The following is a 16,776-nucleotide window of genomic DNA, read 5'->3' as shown; positions in this document are numbered from 1 at the left end:
TTTTCTTCCCTTCCCCCCCTTTTGACTTCATTTCCTTCCCAATCCAAATTAGATACTGAAGTCCTTCAATCACTTCCTTGCCTCTATGGATTACATCTGCTTTGAAAACCACAATTACGGCTTATGAATCAATACAATCACCTACCTTCTCTGCTGGCTGCTACCCACTGCTCTATGGATAGCTCACTCTCTGAGATCACTAATGAACCCTGACTGCCAAATATTAACACTTTTCTACTAAGCTTTCAAAACATGTTTAATGGAAAAACCAACAATCTCATACTACTCGTCTCTCTCCGTAATTCATTCTCCTTTGGAGTTTCAATGGCAGCAATCTCTCTAGTTTTTCTTCCTATCTCACTGGCCCTTCCTTAGTTTCCCTACTAAAGCCAACCACTGATGTATTAGCAATATCTGTCATGGTAACAATATTGAGAAATGTCCATCTCTATGGTATCTACCTGCCATTTCTATACTATGAACTGTCTGACACTCATGGCTTCTATAACCATTTTTGTGCTAACTCCCAAAATCCATATCTACAATCTAGTTCTACATTGATGCCAGACCTGTATATTTAACTGCCTACTGGACATTTTCATCATCAATGAGAGGCATTTAATATAGTGAAGTTGTGAACAGTAAAGACTCTGGAGCCAGGTTGCCTGGATTTAAATGCTGGCTCCACTACTTATTAGCTATGTAACCTTGGGCAAGTTATTTAACTTATCTGTGCCTCAGATTTCTTATTTATAAAAGTGAGGGTCATCTTAAACCCAACCTCAAAGGGTTATGGTGAGAATTAAATGATATATGCAAAGCATATGGAATAGGGCCTGCCCTATAGGAAGCAGTCAATAAATGTGAGCTATCATCCTTATCAGCATCATCATCACTCCAGATACCTGTAACCTGTGATGTCCAAAACTGAACTCCTTATCTTTCCAGCCATACTTGAGTGAACCATGAGATAATCAAACCAAAAACCTTGAAGTGATCCTAGTATCTCTGTATCCCTCTCTCTCCCCACATTTCCAATCTCTCAACTTTTATCCATACTAGTTCCTAAAATGATCTCAAAGCTCACCATCGTCACTTCACTGTCATTACACCAACTAAAGGCTTCATGATTTCCCAACTAGACTGTTCATTCCATCAGCTTCCTCATTGATCTTCCTACCTTTACAGTATAACCCCTCCAATTTATGTCCACGCTGCAGCTGGGGAGCTTTCTAAAATGAAAATCTGATCTCATCCAGCCCCAAACTCTTTAGCATCACCTCCTGATGAAAGCCTGCCTTGAGATCACTCCCCATTCCTACCCCATGTGTGCTTCTCCTCTGTGCCCCCACAGTACCCTGCATTTACCTTTATCACAGAAATATTTTAAAGTCACATACAGTAAGTTCTATCTCCATTAGACTATAAGTTCCAAGGGAAGAAATTGGGTATTTTATCCCTAGCCCCAACACCTAACACAGTACCTAATGATACATGGAGTTTACTCAATAAATACTCTGTGCCTGAGGTAGAGTGCTAAATCCTATGTTAAAAATTTCATACCCTATGAAGTTATGTTGGCCTCCATTTTACCAATGAGGAAATGAAAACTTAGATATGTTAGGTAACCTGCCCAAAGTCACACAGCAAGTTAGTGGCAGAGGCAAACTTTGAATCCATGTCTTCTGACTTCATATTGTTCTTTCCCACCATGTTCCTAATCTCCGTTCTATACAAATCAGCTCTGTGACTTTGGGAAGTCAGATTTCTTTCCTGGAACCTCAAGTTCCTCATTTCTAACACCTTTAATTCTAATAGTCCAAACTTCAGAAAAAAAGAATCTTGGCATAGAAGGGTAAAAGGAAAAATTATTTTTTTAAAGGATGTTGGCAATTAGCAGAAAGCTGATTTTCCTTTTTGATTAAAGGAATTTCAATTTGTATTTGATTATTCAACTGAAGAGATGTGGAAAAGTAGGGAAAAGGTCAATCTCTTGCCTAACTTTTCTTTCTTAATAAAAGGATGACTTTTTAAAAATTTTACACTTTATTAAGAAAGAATGAGTTAGTTGCAGGAGCATCATGGCAGGCAACTACTCCTTTTAGCTTTGTTTGGCAGAAGTTCAACTGCAGACATGCTGACTAAATCAGACAGATTAAGATGCTCAGAAAGCAAGAGAACCTGTACCTGATGCCTGGACAATGTAGAATCCCATATTTCTCTGCAATTACATATGTGTAGGGGACTGCAAGGAAAGAACAACAGGCACAGTGAAGGCAAGGACGTCTTGGATATACCTTCATTCACACTAGAGCATCAACAATATTTTTTATTCCCATCTGTAAGTTCCCAACAGTTCAATAAATTATAAATCTATTATAACATTCTCACTTTTTAAAAACAAGCTCTATGCCCAGCATGGGGCTCAAACTCACAACCCTGAGATCAAAAGTTGCACTCTCTACCAACTGAGCCAGCCAGGCATCCCTATAACATTATCTTTCTAAAAAAATGTTAAAACCAACTTGTACTTCTAAAAAGTGTAAAAGAATATACAAATTTAAAACATTTATGACAGGACGCTTGGGTGGCTCAGCCAGTTAAACATCTCCCTTCAGCTCAGGTCGTGATTCCAGGGTATTGGGACCGAGTCCTGAATGGGGGTCCTTACCCAGCTGGGAGCCTGCTTCTCCCTCTGCCTGTCTCTCCCCCTGCTTGTGCTCTCCCCACCTCTCTCTGATAAATAAATAAATAAAATCTTAAAAAAAAAAAAAAAGATCAAAAAAATAAAACATTTATGACAAGAAAAATCATACAAAAGACAAATGACCAACTGAAAAAATACTTCCAACACATGAGACTGCACAAAGGATTAAAACTTACAATACACAAAACCTCTTACAAATCAATAAACACAAAAATGAAAACCATTATATAGAAGTGGACACAACACAGGTATGATCAAGACATTCAAAAAAGAAAAACAACAAATGGCCAATGCACCCTTGAAAAGAAAATTAACCTAAGAAATGAAATTAAAATGAAATCCATTTCTCATTTACCAAACTAACAACAATGAAAAGATAGGTAATACACAGAATTGCAAGGGTGAAGGAAAACAGACATACCACTGGTACAAATTTCTTGAAAGCAGTCTGACAATATGCATCAAAATGCAATGTGCACCCACGCAACAACAAAAAGAACCAACCCAATTTAAAAATGAGCACAGGACCGGGCGCCTGGGTGGCTCAATTGGTTAATCTCGGGGTCCTGGGATCCCCGCTCAGCGGGGAGTCTGCTTGTCTCTGCCCCCCCCCCCGCTTGTGCATGTGTGCGCACCCGCGCTTGCACTCTCTCTCAAATAAATAAAATCTTTAAAATCTTTAAAAAAATAAAAATGAGCACAGGACCTAAATAGGTATTTCTCCAAAGAAGATATACAAATGACCACTAGGAAAATGTAAATCAAAACTACAAAGTGATACCACTTTTACACCCAGTGGGATAGCTATATTAAAAAAAAAAGGGGGGGGGGAATAACATATTGGAGAAGAGGTAGAGAAACTGGTACCCTTATACATTGCTGGTGGGAATCTAAAATAGTATAGCCATTAAGTAAAACAGTTTGGCATTCCTCAAAAAGTTAGACACAGAATTATCATATGGCCCAGAAATTCTACTCCTACATATATACCCAAAATAAGTGAAAACAAGTGTGTACATGTTCACAGCAGCACTATTCATAACAGCCTAAAGTACTAATGCCCATCAACAGATGGGACAAATGTGATCTATTCATACAATGGAAAATTATTCAACCATAAAAAGGAATAAAGTACCAACACATGCTACAAGTATAAGTGAGAGAAGCCAGACACAAAGGTCACAGATTATATGATCCATTTATAGGAAATATCCAGAATAGGTAAAATCTCTAGAGACAGAAAGCAGATGTGATTGCCAGGGGCTTGGGGGTGGGGCGAGTAACTGCTTAGGGAAATGCAGAATAGATGCTTAATGGGTATGGGGTTTTCTTTTGGGGTGGTGGAAATATTTTGGAACTAGACAGAGGTGGTGGCTGTACACCACCATGAATATACTAAATGACACTGAATCGTCTTATTTTTAAGTAATCTCTACACCCAACATGGGGCTCAAACTTACAACCCTGAGATCAAGAGTCACATGTTCTGATTAAACCAGCCAGATGCCCCTGAATCATTCACTTTAAAATGGCTGATGTTGGGCGCCTGGGTGGCTCAGTTGGTTAAGCGACTGCCTTCGGCTCAGGTCATGACCCCAGGGTCCTGGGATCGAGTCCCACATCAGGCTCCCCCTGCTCTGCAGGGAGCCTGCTTCTCCCTCTGCCTCTGCCTGCCACTCCCCCTGCTTGTGCGCTCTCTCTCTCTCTGTCAAATAAATAAATAAAATCTTTAAAAAAAAATAAAAATAAAATGGCTGATGTTGGGGCACCTAGATAGCTCAGTCAGTTAAGCATCTTCGGCTCAGGTCATGATCCCAGGGCCCTGGGATCAGCCCCACATGGGGCTCTCTGCTCAACAGGGAGCCTGCTTCTCCTCTCCCTCTGTCTGCTGCTCTGCCTACTTGTGCTCGCTCTCAATCAAATAAATAAATAAAATCTTAAAAAAAATAAAAAATAAAAAATAAAAAATAAAATAAAATGGCTGATGTTAGGTGAATTTCACCTCAATAAGAAAAATAATGTAAGTATAACCTCTAATAATCTTAGAAAATTAGAAGAAGGGGGGAAAAAAGATAATGTGTGCATCTTTTCATCCAGTATTCCCATTCTAGGAATTTATCCTAAAGAGAGAATCACACAGTCCAAAAAGATGTATGTGTGAAGATGTTCATCTCAGCATCATTTATTATAGCAAAAAACAACCCTCTAAATGTCCTTCAGTAGAAACCTAGCTAATTACGATACACCTATAAAATAGACTACACAGAGATTAAAAACAACAAAGTAGAAAGTTGGAGAGCTTACACTATCCAATTTCAAGACTTATTATAAAGCCACAGTAATCAAGACAATGCAATATTGGCAAAAGAATAGACACATAGATCAATGGAACAGAATGCAGCCCAGAAATAGACCTGCACAAATATAAACTGGCTTTTGATGGAGAAAGCATAGCCTTTCAAAAACAGTGCTGGCACAACTGGACATCCATAATATCCCACACTTTATACAAAATTTTTTTCAAAATAGCTCACAGACCTAAATGTAAAATGCAAAACTATAAAACTTTTCTTTTTTAAATAAAACGTCTTTAAAAAAATGGTGAGAAAATCTGCATCACTTTGGGTTTGGCAATTTTAGGATAGGAAATAAAAGATACAATCCATTTTAAAAAAAAGATAAATTGGACTTTTTGAAAAATTTAAGACTTTTGTTCTGTGAAAGACATTGTGAAGAAAATGAAAAAATAAGCCACAAAGCAGGAGAAAATATTTGCAAATAACATATCTGATAAAGGATTTGTACCCAGGATATATAAAGAACTCTTAAAAGTCAGTAAGACAAACAGACCCCCAAAAGATCTGACAGACACTTTAGATACACAGATGGCAAATAAGCATATGAAAAGATGCTCAACATCATTAGCCTTTAGGGAAATGTAAATTGACCACCATGAGATACCAGTACACACCAATTAGAATTGCTAAAATTAAAAAACAAAAACAAAAACAAATCCTGGAGAGAATACAGAAGAACAGAAATTCTTATTCACTGCTGGCTGGAATGCAAAATGGCATAGCCATTTTGGAAAAAACTTTATAATTTTTAAAGTTAAACCACTGGTACACGAATGTCTATAATAGCACCAAGTAAGTGCTAAAAACTGGAAACCCAGATGTCCTCTCAAAGGTGAATGGACATACTAGGGTACATCCATACAATGGAATGACACTCAGCAATAAAGAGTAATGGACTCATGAAACAACATGGGAGAAAATTTAAAATGTACTTTGCAGGGCGCCTGGGCGGCTCAGTCGGTTGGGCATCTGCCTTTGGCTCAGGTCATGATCCCAGGGTCCTGGGATTGAGTCCTGCATCAGGCTCCTCGCTCAGCAGGGAGCCTGCTTCTCCCTCTCCCTCTTCCTGCGGCTCCCCCCCGGCTTGTGCTCTCTCTCTGTGTCAAATAAATAAATAAAATCTTTAAAAATAATAATAAATAAAAATAAATAATAAAATGTATTCTGCTAAGGGAAAAAGTCACTTAGGCTGCATATTGTATGACTCCAAGTACATTACACTGTGGAAAAGGCAAAACCATGGGGATAGAAAACAAATCAGTGGTTGTTGAAAGTTGAGGTAGGTAGAAGAGCTGACTACAGAGGCCATGCAAGGCAATTTTTAGAGTGATGGAACTGTTCAGGATGGTACTGTAAAGGTGGATACCTGACTGTATTTGTCAAAACCAATTAAAACTATACTCAACAAAGAATACACTTTACTGTATGCAATTCTTAAAAAAATAACCAGAATGTCTGGGGAACCCAGGATAGAATGCAGACTGCAACAAATGAATCTACCTGCATTACAAATGTATAGCATAACCTCACTGAAGGACAGTGGAAGGGAAAAAAGGAGCTTACTCAAGTAACTGTGTAAAACATCGCTATGACTAGATACTATAAGGCTAAAATGAACAAAAAGAACTGCACACAAACATCATACCTAATTGGTAAATTTGTTTCTCACGTAAGTAACTACTGAAACTATTATACAGGTTGTACAAATCGCTAAATATGTTATAGACAATGAGAACCAAATTTCTTACCCTCTGAGAAAGAAGTCACAAATAGGCAAGGGAAGGAACACTACAATGAACCTTGTGGTGCCAGAGTAGAGTCAGAGATATCCATATAAGCCCATGTTTATTTTCATATATATGCAGATACAGACAAAAACATAGATATTTGTGTATACATGGAATAGTGTACATATGTATGTTTCCTAGCTTAAATCTCCTCCCCTTCAATGTGGGCTGAACTTAGCAACTCATTTCTAACAAATAGAGTATAATAAGGGACTGCACAGTGGCAAAATCTGGCAGATACATCCCAAACTAAATGATCAAGGTTACCATCACCAGAAATAAGTCATGTTGCCATCATACCCTGATATAATGTAATGAGAAGGGTACTTCACCTCTGCGGTATGCTTTCCCCAAATCTGTAATGCTAGGGTCATCATGAGAAACCATCAGAAAACCCAAATTGAGAAGCATTCTACAGAAGAGCTGACCAGTAGTACCCTTCAAAAGTATCAAAGTCACAGACTGGAAGAACCTGAGAAACTATTACAGATTGGAGGAGCCGAAGGAGACATGATGACTAAAGGCAATGTGGGACCCTAGATGGGATCCCAAAAACAGAAGATATTAGTAGAAAAACGGGTGAAATCCAAATAAAGTCTACAGTTAACAGTATTACAACTATGTCAATTTCTTAATTTTGGAAATGTACCAAGATGATATAAGATGCTAATTGTAGGAGAAGTTGGGTAAAGGGTATACAAGAACCCTCTGCACTATCTTTGAAACTCTTGTGTATATCTATAATTACTTCAAAATTTAACAAACAAGAATAATGTAGAACAGAGTTTCTTAACCTTGGTACAATATACTGATATTTTGGGCCAGATAATTCTTTATTGTGAGGAGCTGTTTTATGCATAGTAGGATCTTTAGCAGCACTCCTGGTCTCTACCCACTAGATGTCAGGAATCCACCTCCCCAGTTGTTACAACCAAAAATGTCTCCAAAAATTGCAAATGTCCCCTGGGGGGGGGGGCAAAATGACCCCAGATTGAGACCACTGATGTACAGTAACATACATTAACACATAAAGATATCCATAACATATTGGGGGGGAGGGGCAAGCAGGATACAGAAGAATATGAAATGTACAAGTCAATTTATGTAAAAACATATACACATGGATGAACCTTGAGGACATTATGCTAAGTGAAATAAGCCAGTCACAAAAGAGACAGATATTTTTGATTCCACTTATGTGAGGTACTTAAGAGCAGTCAAAATCATAGACATAGAAAGTAGAATGGTGGTTACCAAGGGCTGGGAGAAAGGAGGAATGGGGAGGTATTGTTTAATGAGTAGAGAGTTTCAGTTTTACAAGATGAAAAGAGTTACGGAGATAGATGATGATGATGGTTACACAGCATTATGAATGTATTTAATACCACTGAGCTATACACTTAAAAATGGTTAAGATGGAGGTGCCTGGCAGACTCAGTTGGTACAGGATGTGACTCCTGATCTCAGGGTCAGAATTTGAGCCTAACATTGGGCATAGAATTTACTTAAAAAAACAAAGGTTAAGGTGGTAAATTTTATGTGTATTTTACCACAATAAAATCGGGGGGAAAGAACACATAAACACATGTGCATAAATACACAAATATCTGAAAGGATGTGCACCAACATGTTAAAATGGTTACCTCTGGATGCTAAGACTATGGTGATATTTCCTTTGTACTTTTCTGTGTTAATTTGGATTTTTTTCAGGAAGCGTATCTCTTTTTCTAAATACAAAAAGGCTTTGTTCTCCATCATTTTTTCTCATAATACTTCCAGTTCAATAACCAAAATCCTACTGATTCTGTCTCCAAAATGTCAAAATGGTTACCTCTTCTCCCTAGTCACAGTCTAATGCCAGCCCCTCTCATCCAGGCTAAGGTAACCGAATCCTAAGCTGTTTATCCCTCTCTAACCCACTCTCCACTTGGCCATCAGAGTTACCCAATGAAACAGATTTACTATCACTTCCATGTTTAAAACCCCACACCTCCTGGCATTTGCCTTTCAAGGGCCTCTACAATTTGTTCACAGGGTCCTATATTTTTAGTTTTACCTCCTACTACTGTCCCTCAAGTATCCTCTATGCCAGATAATTGCTGGTCACTCCTTGAAAACAGACCATACACTTTTATTCTTCCTTTATTGTGCTCATGCTATTCTTTTGTCAGGAACAGTCTTCCTCCTCTGCCTGATAAAATGTATACTGTGGTACAGAGGAAAAGAATGCTATGCAGGGGGCGCCTGGGTGGCTCAGTCGGTTAGGCGGCTGCCTTCGGCTCAGCTCATGATCTCGGGGTCCTGAGACTGAGCCCCATGTCGGGCTCCCTGCTCAGTGGGAAGTCTGCTTCTCCCTCTCCCTCTGCTGCTCCTCCTGCTTGTGCTCTCTCTCAAATAAATGGATAAAATCTTAAAAAAAAGAATGGGATACACGATGGATAAATAAGAAGAGGTGGAGGAAAAAATACAGAAAAGCACAGAGATGAGGGTTCAAGAAAGTAATTTTCTGTAGGGCTGAGATAATAATGGTGCCTACCTCACAAGGCTGTGGTGAGGAGATTAAATAAGATAATATATGTCAAACTTTTAGAACAGTATCTGGCATATACACTATTATTGTTTTCTACGTTGTGATGATGATGATGATGATGATGATGATGATGATTCATGGTATTGTGGTAAGACCTTGAACTCTGGATGACACAATGAGGAAGGAGCAGTGAAGCTCTAGCTCAGAACCAGGGTCCCAAAGGTAAGCAAGGAAGCAAACAGGACCCCAGTCTTACTCAAATTTATCTGAAGAATTCCAACTATACAAGAAATCAAAACCAACTTGGTTAAGCCATATACAAGAACATACAAATCACATAGGTGAATTCCTATTTACCCCAAATAACTTTTACCCCTTGAATATACGTTCCCTTTGAAGAGCTGTTTCAACACCCTGCCCCAGGCATTGAAGCATCAGGGCAGCACTTCATCCTCACAGATCGGAACCTGCAAGTCCCATCTGTGCTCTCCTATGGTTTCTCATTTGGCCAGTGGTAACTTCTCTTTCCCTATGTAACATAGGATGTTTGATTCCAGAGTTCTTCCCATAGCTGCAAAAAAGTGAATACACAGTATATGAACAACCCACCCAGGTTTAATACTGTAGGCAAAGGAAAACTAAACTCAGTCACAATGGAGGTGATCTAAGAGATCTAGAAACTCATTCAGATTTTTTAGATGAGTCAAAAATTTTGAGATTTCCTTCTTAGCCTCTTGTCAGGCTCGGTTTTTTTTCTTTTTTAAAGACCACCTCTGTCAGTCGTGGCAAACAGCCTCCAAGATAGCTCCCATCTCTCCTGGTTAACAGGTTTTTGTGACTTTTATTTCATGTCCTACTAAGCCACTGTGATCCACTCTCCCATCTCTCTTTCATATCCCTCCCCCATGCATCCCAGATCTTCCTTGAGCACTATCAGACAAACAGTCCTTTGGTTAAAAAAACAAAAACAAAAAACACTGCCCCTAAATTATGTCCCAAAGCAAACAAAAAGAACGGAGAACTCCGCGTCTATTACATGACACATAGCCTGCTCACTAGTCAGACTGCCAAAAATCATTTGCTTCTCCTCTTGTAGGTTTAGACAAACACAAAGGGAACTGTGCTCCTATGTATTATGACTACTGCTTCGCCACAGGACTTGAAGAACTAAGGCATTAGAGATACTTCCTCTCTATAAACCCAAATAGAACACTTTATTTATTTTTCTCTTGGCATATAGTTGGCAGTCTCTATTTCCAGGCAGTCATTGTACATCTTTTGGCAAGTGCCTTCATGTTTCTCAGTACAATGTTTCATCCAGTGACTGAAGGCAGTGCATTGTACCTTGAATTTACATGCCAAGAAAAAGACTCAGACTGAAAGGAAGACCTTCAGTATCATCTTCCTGCAACATATCAGACACTACACAGGAGTCAGAAGACCCAGATCCAATTCCCAGGTGTACCAGTGTCTTGCACTGCGATCTCTAGTGTGCTCTTTAATATTCTGGGCCTCAGTTTTTCCATCCTGGAAAACAGGGATTGCATTACCTGTCCCTCCTTAAATGTAGACTCTTACTGCTGACTAACAATATTTAGTTTCTATAATTTGTGAAATTGGGGTTTGGAAAACTCAGGAAATTAAGCACAAATATTGTTTCTCATTTTTGTCACACCTGCCACGCAGAAATCCAAAGTAGAGCCCAGCAGGAGCCCCTAAGCAAGTAATTCCTCAGAGAGTGTTTCTGACATCCCACTCAACAAATTAAGTACGTGAGAATGGGAAGCAAGAAGCCAAGCAGGATCTTCAGATGCTACATGGCTAAAGAGGTAAGTCATTATCAGGCTCCATGACAATATTATCATGCTAGATATACCACCCTTAACACTCCATTGTGATTTTCCCTCAAAGACTTAAATACCTCAATACTTAAAGCACTTATTCAATGTTTACAAAATAATCACTTTCCCTGGATGGGAACTGCCCCAACGGGGATCACCCTACAGGTTAAGGTAGCACAAAGTGATGGCCCCACAGTTAAGGTAGGACAAAGGGATGACAAAATAAGTATTAGGTGCAAAACGATTTAAGTTTTAAGATGTTATTTTGCAATCCTTTTTGAATTACTAGTACACTTATGAAATGCAAAATTCTGGACATCATTCCAAAAGGGATTATTAAAATGCAAATATTTGTTTTTTAAAAGATCAACTTGGAACCTTGAAAGAACTTTCTAATTATCACACTTTCCATTTGGTCACCCTTTGGTCTGTGTGGCTGTACAACAAAGTTTACTGCTCCATCTAAGCTATCCACAAGGGCAAGTGTTCCCCTTGGTTTCAGCAAACATTCTCTCCAGGTATCATTAAATTACCGACATTAAATTATATCTCTTAGTTGCAGCAAGTTTTATCCCCTTAAGCAACACATCATGTGGCCACCACTAAGCTCAACACTCCACTGGACAGACATCACTACGAATTCACACTATCACAATATGAATCCTAAAATACATTTTTTTTTTTTAAAGATTTTTATTTATTGGGCGCCTGGGTGGCTCAGTTGGTTAAGCGACTGCCTTCGGCTCAGGTCATGATCCTGGAGTCCCTGGATCGAGTCCCGCATCGGGCTCCCTGCTCGGCAGGGAGTCTGCTTCTCCCTCTGACCCTCCCCCCTCTCATGCTCTCTCTCTCATTCTCTCTCTCTCAAATAAATAAATAAAATCTTTAAAAAAAAAAAAAAAGATTTTTATTTATTTATTTATTTGACAGAGAGAGAGACAGCGAGAGAGGGAACACAAGCAGGGGGAGTGGGAGAGGGAGAAGCAGGCTTCCCGCTGAGCAGGGAGCCCGATGTGGGGCTCGATCCCAGGACCCTGGGATCATGACCTGAGCTGAAGGCAGACGCTTAACTGACTGAGCCACCCAGGTGCCCTTAAAATACATTTTAAATCCTGATCAAAATGTAGCACACTCCTGGGAAAGAAGAGTGGCACACAAGTTAAGAAATACTCTCTAATGACTGAGCACCACTGCTCCTGCCTCATCTAAAGGGTATGGCTTTGTGTGGACAAGGCAGCAGGCATGGAAAGTAAACACCTATGTTCAAGTCCAGGTTTGCTACTTACTGTAAGACCTTACGGCAAAGCCTGTTTCCTTGACCTGTGAAATGACAATATCTACCTTACAAGGTTATAGTGAGAATAAAAAGCATCTGTAAGTATTTTATAAACAAATTTGCTATACAAATTTAAGTTACTATCATTCTGCCTGTGTACTTATTTGAAATTGAAAATGTTCTTTCAAGGAGCTGGTAATCCAACATTAAGAATGCCATTTTTTTTTTTTAAGAATGTCATTTTGTACACCTGAAACTAATGTGACATGTATCAACTATACTTCAATTCTTTTTTTAAATGTCATTTTGTTCACATGCTTACCAAAAATTTTGAGTCAACATCAAGTCATTGAAAAGTACCATCTCCCTCCACTGGGTAGAAAACAAGGGGAACAGGTAACAGGGGCATGTAAGCAAAGGCAGAAATGAAGAACTGTGTATAGCCACGTAAATGGGGCAGAGATACTTTATATCATTATTTGGACTGAAAAGTAAAATCAAAGGTCAAAGTCTTCCAAGGAGACCAAGAGGAAATGTTACAAATATCCATGATATAATCAAAACTAAACACAACCTACAGCCAGTTCAGAAAGCTCAATAATCTTCAAGTGTTTTCATACATTAATTAACACTCATGGCATCCCTAGGATGAAAGAAATTTAAGTCTCATATCCTAGTTACTTATATAACCACAGGAAAAATCTGAATGGATCAAGATGTGCCGTTTTAAGACACATGAAAAAGTGTTCAACATCACTTGGCATCAGGGAAATACAAATCAAAACCTCAATGAGATACCACCTCACACCAATGAGAATGGCTAAAATTAGCAAATCAGGAAACAACAGATGTTGGCAAGGATGCGGTTTCTGAAAGGGGAACCCTCCTACACTGTTGGTGGGAGTGCAAGCTGGTGCAGCCACTCTGGAAAACAGTATGGAGGTTCCTCAAAAAGTTGAAAATAGAGCTACCCTATGGCCCAGCAATTGCATTACTGGGTATTTACCCCAAAGATACAAATGTAGTGATCCGAAGGGGTATGTGCACCCCAGTGTTTATAGCAGCAATGCCCACAAGAGCCAAACTATGGAAAGAGCCAAGATGTCCAACAACAGATGAATGGATAAAGAAGATGTGGTGTATATATACAATGGAATATTATGCAGCCATCAAAAAACAAAAAAACAAACAAAAAACACGAAATCTTGCCATTTGCAACGACGTGGATGGAACTACAGGGTATTATGCTAAGTGAAATAAGTCAATCAGAGAAAGACAAGTATCATATGATCTCACTGATATGAGGAATTTAAGAAACAAGACAGAGGAGCATACGGGAAGGGAGGAAAAAATGAAACAAGATGAAACCAGAGAGGGAGACAAACATAAGAGACTCTTTTTTTTTTTTTTTTTTAAGATTTTATTTATTTATTTGAGAGAGAGAATGAGATAGAGAGAGCATGAGAGGGGGGAGGGTCAGAGGGAGAAGCAGACTCCCCGCTGAGCAGGAAGCCCGATGCGGGACTCGATCCCAGGACTCCAGGATCATGACCTGAGCTGAAGGCAGTTGCTTAACCAACTGAGCCACCCAGGTGCCCAAACATAAGAGACTCTTAATCTCAGGAAACAAACTGAGGGTTGCTGGAGTGGTGGGGGGTGGGAGGGATGGGGTGGCTGGGTGATGGATATTGGGGAGGGTATGTGCTATGGTGAGCACTGTGAATTGTCTAACGCTGATGAATCACAGACCTGTACCTCTGAAACAAATATATTTTATGTTAAAAAAAAAAGATAGTAGGAAGGGAAAAATGAAGGGGGGGAATCAGAGGGGAGGACGAACCATGAGAGATTATGGACTCTGAGAAACAAACTGAGGGTTTTGGGGGGGGGTGGCCAGTGATGGGTATTAAGGAGGGCACGTATTGCATGGAGCACTGGGTGTTATACACAAACAATGATCATGGAACACTACATCAAAAACTAATGATGTAATGTATGGTGACTAACATAATAAAATAAAATTTTTAAAAAAAGATGTGCTGTTTTAATAAGGCAAGTCAACAAATACTTCATCAAATATTAAGGGTCTACCATATCATCAGCACTATATGAGGCACACTGACATGACCTATTTTACACCCAACAAGACCTCTGGCAACCTCAACCTTATGGTACACAGCTATGAGTAAAGAAACACTTCTGAGAAATGGATAATAGCTATTACAGAGCTATATACAACACTTATGGCCAGAACCCACTAACTTACTTAAAAATAGATGTAAAATTGGGGCGCCTGGGTGTCTCAGTCAGTTAAGCATCTCCCTTCGGCTCAGGTCATGATCCCAGGGTCCTGGGATGGGGCCCCATGTCAGGCCTTCTGCTCAGTGGGAGTCTGCTTCGCCCTCTCCCTTTGCCCCTCCCCCCACTCATGATGGTGCACTCTCTCTCAAATAAATAAATAAAATCTAAAAACAAACAAACAAACAGATGTAAAATTAAGATGATTTACTGGGAACATTCCCCTGACAAAGACTAATGTTTACTATATGAGAAAGATGGGGAACAGGGAACCGTGGTGTGTTATTTTAAATGGGATGATCAGAGAAGGCTTCAGTAAGGTGACATCTTAGTAAAGACGTGAATGAAGCGAGAAAGCAAGCCACACGGTTAAATAGAGGAAGAAGTGCCACCAGGCAGAGGCTAATAAGTACAAGAGTCCTGAAGTGGGGTCATACCTGCTGCACTCTCCACCCACCCACAGACTTTCCCCTTGGATGTCCTGTTGCTACTCCCCCTGTGCCCTGCCAAATCTTCCTGACTTCAGGCTCACCATACTCTCCCAGGCATACAAACCTGAATCCTGAGTCATATTATGTGCATTCTTCTTCTTTGAGCAATCAGTGACCAACTCACTTTAACATGATAATACCTTCAAAAACGTTACATCTTGGGGCGCCTGAGTGGCTCAGTCAGTTAAGTGTCCGACTCTTGATTTCATCTCAGATCATTATCTCAGGGTCCCGGGATCAAGCCCCATGGTGGGCTCTGCACTCAGAAAGGAATCTGCTTGAGATTCTCTCCCTCTCCCTCTATCCCTCCCCTGGCTCACTCAAGCACGCTCTCTCTCTCAAATAAATATATCTTTAAAAAAAAAAGTTACATCTTTCCTTTCCCCTGCATTCCTAACACCCACCCCCAAATCCAATTCATCATGCATACTGTTCACAAATGAATGCTTCTTACACACTGCCTTCATCATGTTACTCATTCCCCATTCCATCCACAATATCTACAATACCTAATGAACATCCTCCTTTCATTGTCCTACATACACACTATGCTCAGTTCACCTTCTAAATCTTCATTCACGTTCCTTCTTTGACATACCTTTTCTTCTTTCTTATCTATCCAAACTTCACCTTTCAAGTCCCTTTTCAGAGAGCTTTCCATGACTATACCAGTCTTCATTGATTTCTCCCTTTTCAGAAATTGTATGGTTTAGTATAAAATCTAACACTTGTAGTTTCTCTCCTCCCTACCCCATCCACCTTGCAAAGAGCATCATTAATATTACAGTTCAAACACTTTCTAACTGCTTTATTTCATGTTTAGCTGGACTAAAACTCCCTGAGGACAGGGATTATGATTTTCTCTCTCCAAAAGGGCCTTGCAGAAAATAGCACCTATCATATTTTTAGCACTATGCACCATACATTGTATTAAGTGCTTTACATACTTTATCACATCAATCATCACAATTATGTTGTGTTATTGATATTCTTCTTCCTATTTTACAGAAGAAACAAAGGCACAAAGAGGTCAGGCTGAAGTCACACATCTTAGAAAAGACAGGGCTGGGATTTGAGGTAAAGTCTCTCTCTCGAAGCTGACACAAAATAGAGGTTACAAACCAACATTTGTTGAATTATCCTAATCATTTCATGTGTGTTGATGGTCATGTCACTCCAAATGAACTAATAAAGGTAGAAACCATGCCCAGAGGTTTATGGGGTGCAACGGTGAGAAGGAATGCTCTTCCTTGCTGAGTAATCAGGTAGGTGCCAGACTCAGTGCCTCATTTACTCTGTAAAAACTCATTTACTCTGTAAAAACTCATTAACTGAAAACTATCTTCAATAAATAGTGTTTATAATTCCTCCATCACAGATTTACCCAAAATGTCACCCACTCTCAACCCGAGCCCAAATGCACCCAGGTGCCAGGTGCATTACACTCCTCGGCTTCCCTCTAACTCAAGGAAGAGGACAAAGCCTCCTG

The 16,776-nt window shown here is 39.6% G+C and overlaps 1 protein-coding gene across 3 annotated transcripts in view; it reads right to left on the bottom strand.

Moving 5' to 3' along the window:
* The window catches only part of TRIT1 (tRNA isopentenyltransferase 1), a 196,679-nt gene that overhangs the window by 38,615 nt on the left and 141,288 nt on the right, over window positions 1–16,776 (bottom strand). Inside the window, exon 1 of one of the 3 annotated variants that reach the window (XM_036102828.2) lies at window positions 5,997–6,124. The exons of the other annotated variants lie outside the window; for them this stretch is intronic. The gene's annotated coding sequence lies outside the window, so the exon portion shown is untranslated. Of the gene's footprint in view, window positions 1–5,996; window positions 6,125–16,776 lie in introns of those variants that run through there. 3 annotated transcript variants of the gene reach the window in all.

The sequence above is a fragment of the Halichoerus grypus genome, chromosome 5 (assembly GCF_964656455.1).
Source record: "Halichoerus grypus chromosome 5, mHalGry1.hap1.1, whole genome shotgun sequence".
In the NCBI taxonomy this organism is placed as follows: Eukaryota; Metazoa; Chordata; class Mammalia; order Carnivora; family Phocidae; genus Halichoerus; species Halichoerus grypus.
This window is presented reverse-complemented; position numbering and strand designations above follow the sequence as displayed.